The sequence below is a fragment of the Crocuta crocuta genome, unplaced genomic scaffold (genome assembly GCF_008692635.1).
Source record: "Crocuta crocuta isolate KB4526 unplaced genomic scaffold, BGI_CrCroc_1.0 scaffold332, whole genome shotgun sequence".
NCBI lineage: Eukaryota > Metazoa > Chordata > Mammalia > Carnivora > Hyaenidae > Crocuta > Crocuta crocuta.
This window is the reverse complement of record NW_027532025.1, coordinates 1,251,022-1,265,658: the sequence shown is the minus strand read 5'-3', so window position 1 is coordinate 1,265,658 and position 14,637 is coordinate 1,251,022. Positions and strand designations below refer to the sequence as shown.

General features: G+C 39.8%; 1 protein-coding gene across 10 annotated transcripts in view; it reads left to right on the top strand.

Moving 5' to 3' along the window:
* DLG2 (discs large MAGUK scaffold protein 2) overlaps positions 1-14,637 on the top strand; it is a 1,377,464-nt gene that overhangs the window by 1,248,076 nt on the left and 114,751 nt on the right. The window lies entirely within an intron of this gene.

Here is a 14,637-nt window from a genome sequence, read left to right as displayed (position 1 = left end):
ATCTGTCCCCATCTGATATCCCTTGATTCTCAGATTCTGTTTTAACCAGAGGCTTTGGGGGAGCTACATAATATAAAAGTTCAAATAGAGAACCTCTATTTGCAGTGAATTTGAGGATCAGACATGAAATAGCAAATTCTGAATGATGTTATTCCAATTCTTGACCTACTATGGTATTTGAGGAGTGTTAAGATCCTGAGGTTACCCCCATAATTCAGTGGTGTGAGAATAATCCCTAGCTTTGCCAAAAAATACAAGCATGTAGGTTTAAGTACCAAGCATTTTAAAAACTTGACTACATTTCCTACATACTGTATCCAGCCTTTGCCCTAGAAAGGCTAATTCTATTGCGAATGAAGAGATAATTTGGTATTAATAAGGAAAATCGGAAAGAAAACCAAAGGCTGCAGCATGGCTACCTTAGAGACAAACTTTTCCAATAGGATTTTCTTTCCTTTTGGATAGAAAGGGACTGCACTTTATGAATTTCAAAGTTCAGTTTATTTCAACTCCAGGGTGGGACTAAAGAGTGAAGATGGGGAGTAGAGAGAAGGGCATGTGCCTGCAAAGATCTATGTCTTCTCTGATAAACAACCTATGTTGCTGTCAATAATAGAAAAATATTTTTTTCATTTCAGGGTTTAAAATTAGTTATTAAATGATTTCCTGAAATCTGAGTCTTCTATCTTTGGTGTGTTATAGGTATAAAAACCAAGCCAGCTTAATGGGAAATTTCAAAATTCTGCCACCTCTGGCTCCCAGGGCTCCTCCATCTGCCCTAGCTGTGCTTGAAGCCAGAAAGGAACATGGAGCCAGATTTCTCATTAGCAGTAAACCTGTTGGACTATGAGCGTGAGGCATATGGAACCCTGTTGGGGCATGTTGGGTGCAAGGGTGACAATAGTTATCTCAGGGCTCTGAAGCCCACAAAGTATGCAAAGACTGTGTGTTGAGGCAGAAAGGCATGTCCGGGGCAAGGGACTGCCCAGCTCAGGGTATCTTCTAAGTTCATGATATCACAGGCAGTTTATGTCCTGGGAAAATACTGTTCTTCTTACCAGCAGAAGATGGTTACTATCATCTGTAATTTACCTCTTCCTATGGTTTGATGTAAATATTAGAATGAATTATATGAAGTTGTCAATGTTACATAAGGTTCCACCTAATATTTTACTTTAAAAAGGGGGCTTCTACTTGAATATGCTGGTGGCTTGCTGTCACTTTATTGGCAGGAAAATGGGTTCTTGGACAACAGGAGGTTCAAAATGAGCATGTATGCCTAATTCCTGTCTGTGATTCTGTGAACAGTCTGTTGTGTTGAAGGAACTCATTGGAGACCCTTGACTGTTTTAACAGAACCCCACCATGGTTTGTTGGATTTTAAATTAAGATAATAAGAGTTACAAATAAAAGGGGCGCCTGGGTGGCTTAGTCGGTTAAGCGTCCGACTTTCGCTTAGGTCATGATCTCGCGGTTGGTGGGTTTGAGCCCCGCGTCGGGCTCTGTGCTGACTGCCAGCTCAGAGCCTGGAGCCTGTTTCAGTCTGTGACTCCCTCTCTCTCTGACCCTCCCCTGCTCACGCTGTCTCTCTCTCTCTCCTAGAAATAAATAAAACATTAAAAAATTTAAAAAAAAAAGAGTTACAAATAAAAGAAAACCACTTCATCCATTACCCAGCCAAATGGGTAACTTCAGCAAACCACACAACCAACTGTGCTTTTATCTCTTGTATTAGAATCCGCTGCAGTGTCTGAAGGCTTGTGTGATACAGGGCTGCCCCAAGACTCTACTGAAATCAGTGTCGTTGCTCAGACAGACAAGCCACGTGCAATGCTTTTAAAAATGCTATAGACCTGGGGCACCTGGGTTGCTCAGTCAGTTAAGTGTCGGACTCTTGATTTCAGCTCAGGAGCTGTTGTGAGATTGAGCCCTACATCAGGCTCTGTGTGCTGGGCCCGGAGCCTGCTTGGGATTCTCTCCCTCTCTCTTTCTCTCTGCCCCTTCCCTGCTCATCCCTCTCTCTCTCTCTCTCTTCCTCTCTCTCTCTTCCTCAAAATAAATGAATAAACATTAATAAATAAATAAATGAACAAATAAAATGCTATATACTCCATGTGAGGAGATAGTTAGATACAAATGCCTAGGAAAATTGAAGGAGAGACAGCTGCCTGCGGAACTGCCTGACTTGGGAAAGGTCAGCCATGTTCCTTGCCTGCCGCTTGTTCTCTATTGCCTCTGAATTGAAGTTCTCAGAGGTGCTGTGAATAAAAGAGTAGTTTCACTTAGTAATAAATATCAGTACTTTAAACCTTTTGTGAATAAGGCAGAACACAGCTGAATTAACTAAATGCAAAAGTCCAACATGTACACATGAAATCACTTTCCTCAAGAGAGAGTAAGAGCTGATAGAATTTGTTGGGGATGTATTACCTCCGCAAGGCCTCTTGATGTGTCCACTCAGCCAATATTCCTAGGAACACCAGGAGGTAAGTGTTGCTTCATTCTTCAGATGAGGAAACAGATGCAGCTAGTAAATTTACCCAAGTTCACATAGGGGCAGAGTAAAGAATAACCCAAGGCCTTCTGATTCCCAAGTTTGTACCATTGACATGTATGCACTGGTTCTCCTTCCAAACTATTAGAGATATTCAAGGTTAGCATTAACATTTGACTTGCTGGGGCTGATTAACTGTTCATTTTAACCCTCAATTGCCATCTTTATTTTCTAGCTGACTTCCAGGTGTATATGCCAAAAATAAATAAATAATTTAAATAAGAAACAAATCATAACCAGGAAGAGAACATGAATCCCTCCTGCTCACCTTCATAATTTAAGAACCAGTTACGTTGAGGGGTGCCTGAGTGGCTCAGTCAGTTAAACATCCAGCTTCAGCTCAGGTCATGATCTCATGGTTCAGCAGTTTGAGACCCACGTCAGGCTCTGTGCTAACAGCTGAGAGCCTGGAGCCTGCTTCAGATTCTGTATCCCCCTATCTCTCTGCCCCTCCTCCGCTCACATTCTCTCTCTCTTAAAAATAAATAAACATTAAAATATTTTTTAAACAAGAACCAGTTGCCTTGAAAAGTACATGTTTAGTGTTGGTTTGAAACACTTCAGAGAGGGTTTCAGTTTGTACCCATTGTTTGGCACTCCCACGGCCTATCTCTCTCTCTCTCTCTCTCTCTCTCTCTCTCTCTCTCTCCCTCCTGATCTATTTATCTGAAGTATAATTATATTCAATGAAATGCACAGATCAATGAATTTTAATAAAAGTATGTACCTCTCCAGCCACCACCCAGATCCAGACACAGAACTTTCCAACACTCTAGGTTTCCTCATGTCCATTCCAGTCAGTATACTAGGTCTCACCCCCAACCCTGAGAGATGATCACTACTCCGAATTTTATCACCATAGATAGATTAACCTATTCTTGAACTTAATATAAATGTAACCTTGCAGGCTGTGTCCTTTTGCATCTGATTTGTGGGCTCAACATAATGTTTTTAAGAGTAATCCATATCGTTTCGTATTTTGGCAGTCTGTCACTTATTACTTTATGTAATATTACATTACATGAATATCACATAATTTGTGCATCCATTCTTCTGTTTAAGGATATTTGTATTGTTTTCATTTGGGGGCTACTATGAATAAAGCTGCTGTCAACATTCTTATGTGAGTCTTTTAAAGACAATAGGCACTCCCTTCTCTTGCCTGTATGCATACAGGAGTGAAACCACAAGGTCATAGGATAGACAGATACTTTAAAATAAACTGCTAAATCTTTTTGTAAAGTGAATGTGGGAAATGTAGTCTTTACCTGGGTATGCCTTCCTACAACCCCTGGTGAGTGGGGAGGGAGAGCTTGTGTTCCTGAAAAGGAAGTGGGTAAGAATGGATATTAGGGGAAAATCAGCAGCCTCTGCCATAGAGTCCATGGCTATATTTCATGAGTACATTAACCCAGGTAGTTCCTTCCATGAATGTCCAGAGTACGAGATGCAAACACGAACTTAGGTTTTCAAGTTGCAGTAGTTCTGTTTCTTGAAACGGAAGTAAGCTCAACTCCTTAGCAGCACTAACAACTATGATGGGCTGGCGTTTCTGAAAGGCAGCCACACTGGTTTCTTTGATTTCAGAGCTGATGAGAAGTGCTAGTGGAGGTGTCAGAGGCTCTCAACACCTCTGATCAACATTGCCTTTTGATAAGGTGACATTTTTAGCTTCTGGCTGCATCCATTTAAGGCCTTTCTTCTCTTAGCAAAACTGAAAGTGCCTACAGATTCAGATAGGTGCATATGGATTAACTAGTTCTTCCCCCTTGATTGTGTTGTCTTTAAATTTTTCTACCAACTGTGAATTACCTGGTTCTTAACAAAGAGGTTAAATCCTTTTTGTTAAATCCTGTGGATCCCAGTTTGCATAATTATCTAAGTACAGGAAGGTAACTGACTTATGTTTTCAAGGAGCAGCAATTCTCTGTTTCTTGAAATGGAGTTAAACACCACAGAGATGCTAATGGCTCTGAGGAATTACATTCCCGGAGCCATCACACTATGTCTAGCATAGTAAAGACACTTGACAAATGTGTGCCCCCTTCCCCTAGAATCTCCCAGTTAAGTGAGGTGTGCAGATAAGTAGGTCATAATGATGGTGTAGGGTGGTAAGTGCTATGCAAAGCACAGATGTGAGTGCTTTCATTAGTACCTTTTATGGCTTCATATCAGAAAAATGCTGTCTGTCATGAAATGTGAGAAACATGAAGTTCTCACATTTACAGACAGTAGTAGAACCTTGAACTTTGTGCTATTCCATTCAGTACTTGCCCAGGGCAGCTCTGTGAAAGTACCCTTGGGTGTACTGCTCTGTGATCCATTTTACTAACCTGGCTTCTGCACTCCTTTGAAAAATGAGTCACATATAGAAGGTAAGAACAGCAGAGAACAGCCCAGTAAAATCTCCCAACACCCAGAGCTGCTTCACCTTTAACTGGCTGAGTGACCAAACACTTTCTTAAATTCTGAGTCTCATTATTTCATCTTTATTTTTAATTTAAAAAAATTTTTAATGTTTTTTAAATTTATTTTTGAGAGAGATAGAGCATGAGCAGGGGAGGGACAGACAAAGGGACACACAGAATCTGAAGTAGGCTCCAGGCTCCTAGCTGTCAGCACAGAGTCCAACATGGGGCTTGAACTCATGAATTGTGAGATCATGACTTGAGCGAAAATCACATGCTCAGTGGATTAAGCTACCCAGGCACCCCTCATTATTTCATCTTTAAAAGGAATATATCAGTTCTAATCACATAGAGGGCTTGTGAGAATTAACTGTGAGTTTGTTGGGTAAAACTCTTTAAAATATCGTCTGCCACTTGAACAGCACTTATTGTTGCTGTTATCACCATTGTCTTTTCTGTGGTTATTATTTCCCTGGTGCCCTTGGTTTAGAAACTAGTTGGGACTTTTAGGTATGTTTGTTTGCTTGCTTGCTTTTTTTTTTTTCCCCCCTTCTAAGTGGGTTAAAAATCTCATTTCTCTGCATTTAAAAAAGATTTCTTTTTGGGGTGTCTGGGTGGCTCAGTCGGTTAAGCATCCGACTTTAAGCTCAAGTCATGATCTCATGGCTGCTGGGTTTGAGTCCTTGTGGGGTCTGTGCTGACAGTTCAGAGCCTGCAGCCTGCCTCAGATTCTTTGTCTACATCTCTCTCTGCCCCTCCCTCACTCGCACTCTGTCTTCTTCTCAAAAATAAACATTTAGAAAAATGTTTTATGTTATTTTTTATTAGACTTTGTTTTTCAGAATAGTTTTAGGTTCACAGCAAAGTACAGAGATTTACAACATACCTGCTGCCCCCCAATATGTGCAGTCTCCTCCACTATCAAGTGCCCAGTCCAGAGTGTACATTTGTTAGAATCATGAGCTTATGTAAATACATCATTATCACTCAAAGTCTATAGTTAACATTAGAGTTAATTCTTGCTCTTGTACACATTATGAGTTTTGACAAGTGTGGAATGACCTGTATCCACCTTTATATTATCATGCAGAGTTATTTCGCTGTCCTAAAAATCCTGAAGTTTTCATAGTCTGTATTCTTCATTTCCTCAAAAACCCCAGCATGAGTTGAACAAAAATATGACTTCAGGAGAATTGTATGAAAGAAAAAAATTACTCTTGGAAGTTTTACTCTGAGACTACACTTGAAATTCAATGGTAAACTTGGTAACATTTGTCTGTGCTGGCTGGGGGATAAATATACTAGAAATAGATGGCATGTCTTATGAGTAAAGGAAGCAGTTTGAAGTATTGTCCTTGTGAAAATAGTAAACTGCTGAAGATAAATTTTTAGTGTATTTGGAGTCTTGGCATGAACGCCTTTATCATCACAGTGCTGCCTCTCTTTTTTTAATTCAGTTTGGTTTATTTTAATAAGCTCTTCAGGCACTTTGTGCAACCCTGAGCAAAGATATTCATGAATATATTTCTGCTAAAGCACACTAATGAATTATTTATTTTCAAATCTGTCTGTATTTGTAGCTATTGATAACAGCAGTTTTGAAGAAATGAAAACCTTTGAATCCTCTATCTGACTTTTCTGAGGTGAAATGTGATAGGATTTGAAAATAAAAGGGGATAGATATTTGTGATGTATGTCGCTGATAAAAGATCACTATCTAGAATAGCATACATAGAGAATACAAAGCAAAGAGAAAGGTTTGAACAGCCCTATAGAAAATGTGTGAGTTTTTTTTAAAAAGCAAAGAAAACACATGACCTATTAACATATGAAAAGATGCTTAAAATCATTAGCAGCCAAATTAAACTGCTGTAAGGTGCCATTTTACATTCACCAAAATGACAAAAATTAGGAAGTCTAGTCAGTTCCAGGTGTTGAGAGGATATAAAATGACTGGAACCTCCTCCACTCTGTCAACTGGAACAACTGCTTTGGAAAACAGATTAACATTAATTAGTTAAATTGAACACATAACCCAACAATTTGCTTGTTGGGTACATATATACATATATATATGTACATACACACACACCTTAGTAAAACTTTTGTACATAGGCACGGAAGATATGTATATTTGTACCAATACCATTAATAAAATCTAAAAGTCACCCAATGTCCAGCAGTAGGGCAGATATCTACATGGTTATATTCATACACTGAACACAGCAGTGAGAATTGATAAATAATTGCCACAGACATCAACATGGGTGAGCCATGTGACATAATGTGGGCTCCAAGAAGCAGACCATGGGTACCATATCCATATTCATGTTCTATATATTATTTAGGGACACATATAGATGTGATAACACTATAAAGAAAATTAGGGGATGATTTACCCTAATCATCCAGAGAGTTACCTGTGGAAGCAGAGTGGTGACGGAGGACATGCTATTACCAAGAAAGCCATCCAGAGGGATTCTAAATTACTATTAGTGTTCTTGGTTTGCTTCAGTGGGGTGTGTGTGTGTGTGTGTGTGTGTGTGTGTGTGTGTGTGTGTGTGTAATAGTCATTTTATTTTTCTTTAAGCTCTACAGAGATTTTATATGATTTCTTAAATATGTTATACTTCTCTCTCTCTCATACACACACACACACACACACACACACAGAGACTGGTTTTTATGCACACACAAAAAAAGGTAGAACATGGGCCGAGATTGGCTGTATGGTCATGAAAAATAGAAGCAAGAAGGAGATAATAAGAGTATTCTTGGGGCACCTGGGTGGCTCAGTGGATTAAGCATCAGACTCTTGATTTCAGCTCAAGTTGTGATCTCATGGTTCTTATGAGCCCTTCATCAGGACCCACACTGACAGTGTGGAGCCTGCTTGGGATCTCTCTCTCCCTTGCTCTCTGCCCCTCTTCTGCTTGAGTCCTCTCTCTCTTTCTCTCTCAAAATAAATAAATAAACTTAAAAAAACAATGTTCTTAAAAGTGCCATCATATTACCTTATTTTTTTTCTTTAACAGGTGAGATTGAATTATATATAAGTAAACAAAATTGAAACAAAAATGGCAAACTGATTTTGTAACCTTGTCAGCAATATTGTGGCCTTACCATTATTTATTGAGCACTTAATATATTTCAGGCACTCTTTTTGTTTTTGCTGTTCTTCACAGTAACACTGTGAGGTAGGTAATAATGTATCCACATCTACCTGTGAATCAGGGAGGTTAAGGAATTTGCCCAGTCTGAAGGCTGAAAAGTGGCAGTTTGACTCCGTGAAATGCAGTTTCAGTTCCATGGCTGACTGTAATTAACATAAGCTGAAATGCAGATTCAGATTCTGCCCTCTCCACGAGGCCCTATTCTTGGTTTAGCAGTTTCCCTGCAGGGATCCTGCATTGGAGACAGACGAGTTCTTAGTCTAAGTCTTAGGATAAACAATGTCCTTGTTGGACTTCGATACACCGCTTCTTTGATGTAATTTTCCACAAGAATAAGGAGCTCATAATTTCATGATATTAGCGCACTCTTCACTGCCAGCATGATGCTGTGCTTCACTGAAAAATAATGGCCCGGGAGGACTAATCAGTATGAAGGCACATGTATTTTGCAAAGTGTGTCAGAGCACAGGTCAATCAATTATGTTTTTTGTAATGACCAGATTTTCATACTGGAACATGTTAAATAATTGGCTGCAATGAAAAATGCTACGGAGAGTTCATAAGAAAACTAATTGAACTGGGAAAGCAGAAAGACTCATTCTTTTCCATAAATGATATTTGAAATCCAGAAACATGCTGTTCATTCATTTCCTCCATCCGTGATTTATTCTCACTGCAGGATATTAATCTCTGCTGTTTTGCAAAAGTTGTACTTGATCCTCATCCTTCTTCCTAAGAGAGAGGGTATTGTGACAAAGCTCTTTGGGATTGGGATCTGAATCTCTAGAAGGTCTAGCAGGACTCAGTGTCAGCAAAGGCAGCAAAGGCAGGACTGGTTGCAATGGGCAAACAGGCCTTGGGGCTTGGATTAGAAACAAAGATCTTTGATTGGAGTAAATCATTCTTCTCCTTAAGAAATGCCAAGCAACAGACTACCTTGCAGCTGTAGTTCCCAAATCTGCCTGATCACAAAAATTGCCTGGGAAGGTAGCAAATGTTTAAAACAAATAAACAAACAAACAAAATACAGAGGATCCTGGACCCTACCCTAAATTTATCAATTCAGAACATCTCAAGGTAGAACTAGAGATTCTATTTATACATAATGCCTTAGAAAATACGGCTATGTTTGGGAACTATTGACTCATATAGTATAATGCCCTAAACTCTTTCACACGGCATTCACGGACCTTTCCAAAGTAACCTCAGTGTGGCTGCTCACCCCAGTTATTGACAGGAAAAGAGGGACTCTATCCTTCTTTCAACATAAGACCATGGAATTTTGCTTCTGTTCCTTCAGTAAACACTTATGGAGCACCTACTGTGTATGAGGCCTGACAGATACACAAGAGTGTATCTTACTCTATCATTGTATGCACTTAGCTGAGTTTAGGAACAGGGACAGACTTCTAAAATTAATAACACTACAACCTGGCTTATGCTAAATGACAACTGAAACTTCTACCAAGGATGATAAACACAGGATATGCCTCTCTCTTCCTCAGAACAGGCCTTGCTCATGGTTTCCAGCATGCTTCCCTCTGTGTCTGGAAGCAATTTCAGAATTCTTGTCAATGGCTGCTAACACACTGTCTTAGCAGACAAGACAAAGCCTCTCTACAGACTTTGCGGTAGACTATTTTGCAGAAACCCAGTCCAGTGGCCCCCATGTCCACTCCCTGATGTGATTGAACTTGTGCTTAGACTTTAAGAAGGGTAGAATTTTCCAGACATTGCATTTATCTGTGAGATGAACCAGTGGGCAGTGATGAGCCCTAGGACAAATGCCCCACCCCACACGCCTCCCGCTACCGGAAGGCCATGTACTTGCTAGACTGAGAACGTGAATGGTTTTTGACATTCAGGCTCTACAATCTCTCTCCTTTCTGCCTGAATCATCCGCATGCGGCTACCGTAGTCAGTCATAAAATCAGAACAAGTTTTCTAAAGTCTTGTTAACTTTAGGCCACATAATGTTGCAATTAAATTTTATACATGCAGGAATGAAAAGTTAAGTTGTGATGGGAAGAAAAGAGATGTAGAAACTCTCCCAAGACAAACACTGCTTCCTTGTCACCAGTGGTTACTTCCAATAAGAACAGGCGACAATGAAATGGAGAGCACCGCCTGATTCAGCCAGAATCTGGATTTGAGTAGCACATTCCCCACCCCCTCAATGCTATTCCCTTCCCCTGCCCATAGCAAGCTGTATGAATTCATCTTTAAAACAAAACAAAGCAAAACAAGTTTATGTGTGAATAATCTCTGTATCATGAGCTTTTTAAAAATTATGTAAATAATCCACATGAGCCTCTTAAATGTCTTGCCAACCAGGTCTTTCTAGCCTCAGTTTCTGACCCAGAACCTGGCATATAAGGGAAGGTTTTCAATAAATGGCAGTCACCATCATATTATACTCCAGTTATCTGTGGGCAATTTATCTGCCAATCTCAAGGATCCAGAGCACCACTAAGAACTAGCTAACAGGCAAAACAAATGTCAATAGGAGCATGAATTTTCCAAGGTCATAGACTTGCCTCAAAAAGATTTCTACAGACTCTCAGGTAAAACCTATTCAGCCTTAGTTCTTCCTAGCTGCTAATATTCAGTTTTGTGTGTGTGTTGTTGTTGTTTACTCATTGTAGATAACAAGTAGAATAATGTGAGGAATGAGCAGGTATATCAGGTAAATATTAACCTAATGGAGAGAGGAGAAACTAGTAAGACTCAAAAACTACTCATCTGATGACCTACTCTGTGTCTGGGGCTTCCTAAATGAGACAGCATCATGTACTCAGGAAGCACAAAGTCTGATAGGGGTGGGAGTTCGACAGGTAACTCCTCAATATTGTGATGTTATGAAAATCTGTCCAGGATGCCATGGTGTCACATGATAAGTGATCACTTCTTCCTGTCAGGGAATTAGGGAAGAAAAGGCAAGACAGTTTTCTGAAAATCTAAGATGCTTAGGTATCTTTTGAAAGATTGGTAAGTGCTTATGAGAAAACCAGGGTAAGGAAGGAGGTGTTAAGTTTTCCAATCAGAGGGACCAACATGGGCAAAAAACAAGGAGGTGTGGAAAGGCCCATTGCCCTCAGCAATCTGCCGCACATGGCCCAGTTTAGCATGACTGGAGCTTATGTTGTGAGGGTGAGGCACAGAGCAGAAGTGAAGCTAGAGGGTGATAGGCCAGCTCACAAAGGTATTTACCTGGACACCCTGTTGACTCTGGACTTTAGACTGTAGTCCAAGGAGAAAGAGAGCAACTTTTGTGGTTTTGTCCCAGGGTGAGGAGTTGAGGGTATTGTTTGTTTGCTTGGTTTTTTTTGTTTTTGTTTTTGTTTTTTTGTTTGTTTGTTTGTTTTTTACTTCATTTATTTTGGGAGAGACAGTGAGCAGGAAGGGGCAGAGAGAAAGAGAGAGAGAGAATCCCAAGCAGGCTTCACTCTATCAACACAAAACCCAGTGCAGGGCTTCATGTCACAAACCATGAGATCATGACCTGAGCCAAAATCAAGAGTCGGACGCCCAACCAACTGAGCCATCCAGGTGCCCCAGTTTGTTTTGTTTTTTTTTTTAAGCAAGCAAGTTGAAGTGATCAGATTTGGTTTTAGAAAAATTACTCTTTCTGAGTGCAGAGGAAAGACTCAGGACTGGTGAGATTGGAAATAGGGAAATGGTTAGGCTATAGCAAGAATATAATCTAGAAATCACGAGGCCCTAAACTGAGGCCAAAACAGTGAAACCAGAGAAGATAGGACAGATACAAACCAGTCCAGGAAGGTAACACAGAGGGTTAAAGTGTGCAGTGGTAGATTTAGAGCACAGGCAGGCAGCTATGTACATCTCAGTGCCTTGAAGAAATCACAGTACCATAAATGACAGGTTGAATGAAAATCATGAGTCATCAGAAGAGTTTAAGTTATATTTAGTGTATTCTGTTTGCTAAAGTAGGGAAGTATGACATATATTTTAGAAATACCTCTATCTGCTAGTTCATTAATGTTAAATGTTTGATTTCTCAGTGATTCTATTAAATGAGTTTTAATATATAGAAATATCTAACATTTTTTGAGTAACCAATATTTGAGGATCTCTGTAGGTCTATTGCCCATTTAACTTTTAGAATTATCCTTTAAAGAAAGGGCTATTGAATCCTAAAGCAAATGAACAATCTAAAACTCAGATAGAGGAACTCTCAGATTGAGAGTTTTACGGCTGGAAGCATTAGGATATTTTGATTCCAAGCCCATGCCTTTTCTCCCACGCTGTCACTAGCCACATCTTATTCAATGAGAAGGCATATTCTGGTAGAAATGAGAAGCTATTACATACGTATCATGCAAACTCAAATACATACTTGGAGTTTGCTATCCTATCTTTCACTTTAAGATGGTGCTCAGAATTTTCTGAGCAGTTTTTCATGGGACTAAATAGAAGGTGATAGCTTCTCTGGAAGAAGAGCCAAGGAAAACAGACAGCACATGTGTGGAGCTGAAAAAATTATTGCAATAACAGTTGATCTAATTTTTTCCTTCTCAGAAATGCAGCCTTGAACGTGCACCATCTTGCTCAGGCAAAACACATATCCTCTGAAATAATTTTGAAATGTAAATTAATTCTCTCCCTGGAGCAAATATCAAATCATTGCAGACAAGCTAGTCCTCCAGACTCAAATAAAGAGCATCCGACCGTGGCTGTGGACTCTCTCGAGCTCTGAACTAACTTTGGGAGCCAAGGCAAGCCATTTAGCTGCTCTGCACCTCAGTCTTTTCCATGGAAAAAGAAAATGATAATACTTGCCTTCTTTAGGAAGTTAAAAAGATAAGCAAACATAAAAAAATAAAAATACCATTGCTTTTAAAGGTCAACTACTCTGTATAAGTGGAGAGTTTATTTTTATTCTATCAGTCTCCTGGATGGAAGTGGAAAGTTTCATCTTATTCCTTTTATTTTCTACAGCAAACATTCAGCAAGCACATATTGTGTGCCAGTGGAGGAGAGGGATGCTTTGCACTCATAGAGCTCATGATCTTGCTCCCCAATCAATATGTGGCATGTCTATAATGCTCTCACTTATGGTGTCTCACTTAATCTTTATTGTATCTTTAGAGGTAGGGATTTGTTCATCCACATTTTGTAGATGGGACTCTTGAGCCTAAGAAGTAACTGAATGTGATCCCAAGTTTTCTGACTTCCCAAACTCAGCTGTCTTTCCATCATTACAGAATTCCTTTGCTATGTTAATGGAGATAACAGGTATATTCAAAATGAGCTTCCATAAAAATCTGATTGGTACAAACTAAGAGCTCTGGGTGTTATGGGAAGAGAGCAATTAATTTTAGCTAAGGTCCATTCTCAGAGTGTATTCCAGAAGAAAATAATTTGAAATGGACTTGAGAGAATAATAAGCACAGAAAAGGAGGGAAGACCATTCTAGATGGCAGAAGGAACATGAACAAAAACGTGGAGTGGTCCAGTGTATAGTTATGATTGGGAACAATGAACATAGTGCAATTAAAACATGGAAGCCATAAACTAAAGAATTCTTTAAAGAAAGTTTGGATTCAGATGTAAGGCTCTTGAATATCCTGTTAAATAATTTAAGAATGACTCTAAATATCAAAACCACACTGAGATACCACCTCACACCAGTCAGAGTGGCTAAAATGAGCAAATCAGAGAACTCTAGATGCTGGCAAGGATGTGGAGAAACGGGCACCCTCCTACACTGTTGGTGGGAATGTAAACTGGTACAGCCCCTCTGGAAAACAGTGTGGAGGTTCCTCAGGAAACTAACAATAGAACTCCCCTATGACCCAGCAATAGCACTGCTAGGAATTTACCCAAGGGATACAGAAATGCTGAGGCATAGGAGCACATGTACCCCAATGTTCATAGCAGCACTCTCCACAATAGCTAAAACATGGAAAGAGCCTAAGTGTCCATCAACAGATGAATGGATCAAGAAGATGTGGTTTATCTATACCATGGAATACTACATGGCAATGAGAAACAATGAAATCTGGCCATGTGTAGCAACATGGATGGACCTTGAGGGTGTTATGCTGAGCGAAATAAGTCAGGCAGAGAAGGACAAATATCATATGTTTGCACGTATAGGAGGATTAGGAGGAACTTGACGGAGGAACAAGGGGGAGAAGAAGGGCGGAAATGGTGGGGGAAAGGGAGAGAAGCAAACCATGAGAGACTCTTGAATGCTGACAAAAACTGAGGACTGATGGATGTGGGGGGAGGGGGGGAGGGGCATGGAGGAGGACACTTGTGGGGATGAGCACTGAGTGTTATGTGGAAACTAATTTGACAATAAACTATTAAAAAAAAAAAAGAATGACTCTAAATAGTGAGGGGTTTGAGCAAAGCAATAATGAGATTATTCGGTGATTTATATATTACCCTAATGCAGTGGGGAAGATGGGTTACAGATAGCTGAGACCAAAAGCTGGGAAAATAACTGGGGACTAGTACAGTAACATAGACA